Source organism: Rattus rattus, chromosome 4 (genome assembly GCF_011064425.1).
Source record: "Rattus rattus isolate New Zealand chromosome 4, Rrattus_CSIRO_v1, whole genome shotgun sequence".
Classification (NCBI taxonomy): domain Eukaryota; kingdom Metazoa; phylum Chordata; class Mammalia; order Rodentia; family Muridae; genus Rattus; species Rattus rattus.
In genome coordinates, this window is record NC_046157.1 from 98,166,715 (window position 1) to 98,172,508 (window position 5,794).

Consider the following 5,794-nt stretch of genomic DNA (forward strand, 5'->3'; position numbering starts at 1 on the left):
CCTGTTATTGAGTCATTTCTGCTCCTTTAAGTAACCCCTCATCTACATTCCTGTATACAACACCAATAAAAGTCATTAGTTTACTAAGTTCTTTGTTGGTATCTATTCTTTGGTTTGCTGTGGACTCCCAGCCCGCAGTGAGTAGACTGTGTGTTGTGTCTCCCCAGGAAAAGTCTTGTCACACAACAGGTTCCCACTCTGACCTGACTGATCATGTTGGTAAACCCAGGTCAACTCCAGTGGAATAGGAGCTAATCCATGCTGTGAGCAGCGCAGACACTGTGCAGGCATTACCCGGGACTGAGGTGATCATCTAGTTCAAACACTACTTTTGTTAAGAAAACATGCAGTTTCCTCTATGGATGTGGCCGGCCTTGCTCAGGGTAGAAGTCAGTGTCTGAGAAAGGAACCTGAGCACATTAGTGCAGAGTTCCCTGGGGCGGCTTGTAGCTCTCTAGTGGTATTTCCTGTGTAGTCAGTATGAAACATAGGAAGCCCAGTAAGCCCTCTGGTTTCCCAGGGTGAGTTTTGGTGGAATCATACTTTGATCTGTCCTAATGACCTTATTAAGGAAGTTTTTAGGTTTCCTGGGAAAAACTCTTCCAATAGTTGAGGTGGTTCAGTGGGTAAATGTTTGCTACGGAAATGAGAGAACCTGAGTTCCCATCTACAGCATCTGTGTAAGCAAGCTGGAGAGAGGGCTCAGTAGTTAAGAGCACTCACTGGCTTTTCCAGAGGACGCAGGTTTAATTCTCAGTAACCACACAGCAGCTCACAGTTGTCTCTAACTCCAGTTCTAGGGGATCCAACACCCGCACGGAAACACATGCAGGCAAAACACTGATGCACATAAAATAAATCTAAAAATAAAAAACTGGGGGATAACCCCAGCCCAATGAGGAGGCAGAGCGAGACATTCTAGGTGCCTCACTGGTCAACCAGTCAAGCTGAAAATACCTAGTTCCGGGTTCAGTGAGATATCTCAATAATAACAACAACCACAATAATATCAACAAAAATAAGTGACAGTTATAACAATCATGTTGATGGTGGTATGGAGAGTAGTAAGATACTTGATGTTGACCTTTGTGGGTCTCCATATGCACACGTGCATGGGCAAATGTGCCCATATATATATACATGCATATACCCACAAGCACCATGATCACATACACTTTAAAAAAAATCTCCAAGTCCAGAGCCATTAGTCGAGCTAGTGTAGACTGAACAGACATCAGGAAAAATGAGTGGGAATTAGCCAGCCCATTCTCTGGTTTCCAGTCTTTTCTGATCCTTTTCCACATTTCCCTGACCTACCTCATAGGGCTGCTAACACAAAGAACCTGTAGTCCATCGGAGAGAGCTAAAGACCTTATTGCAAGTGAGGGCTTAGGCTCTGGAGCCAGGCCCACACTAATGGTAGGAAGGAACTACCAAGGGACAGGAAAGGGGGTACAAATCGAGGGGATATTGGGGATTGAAGGCAAGGCACGTCATACAGGAAAAATAAGCACTCTCCAGAGTTAGGCCTCCCGCCTCTAATAATTTGAATTTTGTTGAAATAGTGTTCTCTAAAACACTTAACCGAACCAGTCACTTTGTTAGTGGGTCCTGGACATTGTATCAATATCATTTCTGTAGAGTTCTATGCCAGACTGACATGTGACCACTGCTCACATGGTCCACTTGGCTCGTAAGTAGCTTATAAAGCAGTCTGTGTCACCATTTTACAGCTAATTAACAAGCAGCACAAGTTTTCCCTCTAGTTCTGTGCTAAGTGGCCTAGACTAACTCCTGTGGCTGGATCTTTGATCACACTGTGATCCCCGATATTGTGTTATTTACTCGAAAAACTGTTTCTCTTGGCTGGGGTACAGACCTACCCTTAGTACAGACCTTTAATCCCACGCAATGAAGGCAGTTTTAGAAGGAAGCACCGATGTTTGAAAGTGATGCCTAACTGAGTGGCAGCCAAAGTGACGAATCAGAGGAAGATTTGACAGAATAGGATAGGGCCAACTCTCGAGAAGAGAGGCTACATAAGAGCAGTGCAGAGAAGAGGAAGGCAGTGGTACAGAGACCGGCTATAGACAGAAAACAAGCTGGACGACAGGAAAGACAGGAGCCGGAGAATGAGAAGGAGCGAGAAGATAACAGAGTGCCAGGGAGTCTGAGGTGAAGCAGAGGCCAGGAGAGAAGCTCGATTGAATCAGTCATCTTGGAGAGGAGTTTGGGCCAGAACAGCTGAGTTAAACCAGCCAATCAGAGTTCAGAAGGAACTAAGAAGGAGTGAGCTTGGTCAGCAGCAAATCTCAGAGGCTCAAGACATTCCAGGCCTAGTTAGACTGTGAGACCAGACCAACTCCAGCTAGGGTTCAGACTCCACCTTAGAGGACCAGACCTAAGGTTAAACTCGAGTTAATCAGCAAACCTGCACCTAACGCCAGTTTCCAGGTTACTCTCTACAAGCCCGCATCGGGCACTTGACTTCCTAACAACTACAAATCAGGAGGAAAACGCAGAAGTTTATGGTCCGGCTCCCAGCACCAGCCAATTATGTTAAAGGGCAATAAAATCTCATTAATAACCCCCCAATCAGGCGGGTGCCAGGCTAGAACCCCCCTTGCTTGTTTGCTTGCCTAAAACTGGGCTTGGGCTTCGCCCTCCTGTCCTGCTGCCTCAGGGTCAGCGGTGAGTCCAGGCTCAACCTTAAATAAAAAGATCCCAATGAGACTGCATCGGAATTGACTCCTTGGTGGTCTTTTGGGGTTCTCCAACAAGCACAACACTGTATGGAGGCTACAAGCTTCCAAGACTAGGCTTACCTAATAAACTAGCAGACAGAGGCTTGCTTATGTGGTGACAACTACATCAGGCAAATAAAAGATACTGGGCTGGAGAGGTGGCTCAGTGGTTAAGAGCACTGACTGCTCTTCCAGAGGTCATGAGTTCAATTCCCAGCAACCACATGGTGGCTCACAACCATCTGTAATGGGATCTGGTGCCCTCTTCTGGCCTGCAGTCACATATGCAGGCAGAATGCTATACATAAAATAAATAAATAAATAAATAAATAATACTTTTACACAATCCTCACACCTTTCCCAGAGTAAACTTTGAAAGTCACATTCCTGTCTATATTTCATTCATCCGGGCACCCTATTTATGATGCCCCAAATTCTCAAGACAGAAAAACCTTACCCGTCTAAGCCCCAGAAAGAAACCTTAGCTCTTTCAGATAGCATCGTATGCAATTCTTACTGTTTTACTCTTAAATGTGTGTCTGCTCATCCCCTAAATACTGGAGTTAGAGGAGGTCATGAGCAGCCCAACATGGGTGCCCGGAACTGAACTCACGTCCTCTGCAAGAATAGTGTGCTCTCTTAGCTATCTCTCCAGCCCCATAGCTTACTCAGTCTGAGTCAGTAAATCACAGTAGCATGTTTCGGGCATGAGTCTCAAGCTGAGCTCTCTCTGTGTGTATACTCGTGAACACCCATACATACAAAGCACTCTGGAGGCAGAGGCAAGCGGATCTCTGAATTTGAGGCCAGCCTGGTCTACATAGCTAGTTCCAGGACAACCAGAATTACATAGAGAAAACCCATCTCTTTTGTTTGAAAACAAAAAGCTAGAGGACATTTTGCTTTGTGGCTTTAGGAAAAAGAATAACCCAAAACCAACATGAAGTGTCCCAACAGCCTATGGCTGAAAACTGGCACGACTCAGGTTTGTTACTCCCCAAACACGTGCTTCGTGCTTTTTTACGGGCATTCTGCAGGCAGGATGAACTGTAGGTGGAAGGTTTCGTGGCTGGGTTGATGTGCTAATCCCTCCACCTGAGGATTTGCCTGATTCCAGAAGATGGTGGGTTCAGGCTCCATGCTCCCCACTACTGAGTCTTTGCTAGGGTTACTCTTCTAGCTTCCAAAGAGACTTCACTTAGCAACCGGTGGGAGCAGATGCAGAGTCCCACAGCCAAACATTAGGGAGAGCTCTGGGAGTCTTGCTGAGGATGGGAAGGAAGGATGAGAGGAACCAGAGGGGTCAGGGACACACAAAAGCATGGCCCGCAGAATCAACTGACGAGGATTCACGGGAACTTGAGAGATCAGGTCTATAGGGCTCCAACCTAAACATGCTTTGGCCAAGCAGCTTGGAATTGTGGGTATACTAACCCTGGGAGCAGAGCTGTCCCTGATGCTTGCCTACTTGTGGGACCCTTTTCCTCTTACTGGGTTGCCTTGTCCAGCCTTGATGCAATGGTATGTGCATGGTCTCATTGCAGCTTGTTGTGCCTTGTTTGGTTGATGTCCCTGGGTGGCCTGCTTTTTTCAGAGGGGAGTTGATCTGGGAGATGTAGGGGAAACTGCAGTCTGGATGTAATATATGAGAGAATTAAAAAAAGAATGGGTAAATGCCAAGTAACTGCAAAGTTACCTTGCAAAAGGATCCCTCTATGAATAAGGACAGTATTTTGCTGGTTTCTGACATAAACTATCAGTTCTCTAAGGTGTGTGTGGTAGGGGGAATCTTTGAGTCAGTGAAGCCAGAGTCTGTTTCCCTGGACCTTCAGTGACTTTTCCAAGTCAGCGTGGCCTGGTTTGCACCGCACATTATCACTTTCAGCTGACAGTTTTCTGAGGAGAACTACAGGACAGAGAGAAAATCCCCAAAGAGAGCACAGCTGTCTGCTGCCACCTTGTGATGACTTGAGGTAAATGTAGAAGTTAAGTCTGCAGAAGAAATGCAGTATGCCTGTGTACAAGTACAAAAAGCACCAACACATTAACACAGCCATTAGGGAGATCAGTTTGGAGAGTTTCACAATATTTAAAACTACTATAAGACCTAGATGTTCTGTTTTTCTCTGTGTAGCCCTGCCTGTCATGAGACTCACTTTGTAGATCAGGCCTCCCAAAAGGCATACACCACAAACATTAGGCTCCTTAAAAATGAGGGTCTGCAGTTACCTCTGAGTGCTGGGGCTAGAAGGGCGAACCACCACAACCAGTTTATACGGTGCTGGGAGGCTGAACCCAGAGCTTGACCCAGGCTATTCCATCCTGGGTGTACCCCAGGGATGAGTGGATGGATGGATATGGGTGAATGGATGGTGAAAATCTGGCACATATAAAAACAGAATAGTATTCAGCTGTAATGAAGAAGTAACAGTGCTGTAGGAGTAGAAATGTATGTTGGAACATATACTAAGTGAGGCCACAACCTCAGAAAGAAACAAACATGTTCTCCCTCACATGCGGGACCTAGCCAGTAACTTATTACATGTCGTACATGAGCGTACTGCAGAAAACAAGGCCGGATCCCGGGACATGAGGAAGCACTAAGGGACGTGAGTTATGAAGAATATAAAGCCTCATCCTATTCTAACGCTGCCACCGAGTTTTCCCTTTTGGTGGTGGGTAAAAATATCTACGAGAGTTAAAAGTGTAAAATCCGTGTGATGCTGGCCTCCCTTCCCGTGGCTGCTCTGAAATCAGACAAGTCCATTGAGTTGTATAGATTCCGGGTCCAGTTCATCAGTGTGTGATTTTAACTGCAATGTTTTGTAATGAAGTTAGAAGTGTGCCTGGGGCTGAGGGGCAGCTCGGAGGGTGAAGGAGCCCACTGCCAAGCCTGACTACCTGAGTCGGATCCTGAAGACCCACATGGCAGTAGGGACAACCCCCACAAGATGTCTACTCACTTCTAAAACTATGTCCCAGCCTCAACCCTCACATACAGACACATGCACAAGTAAATAAATTATTCTTTAAAAAAGCAGAGCACGAGG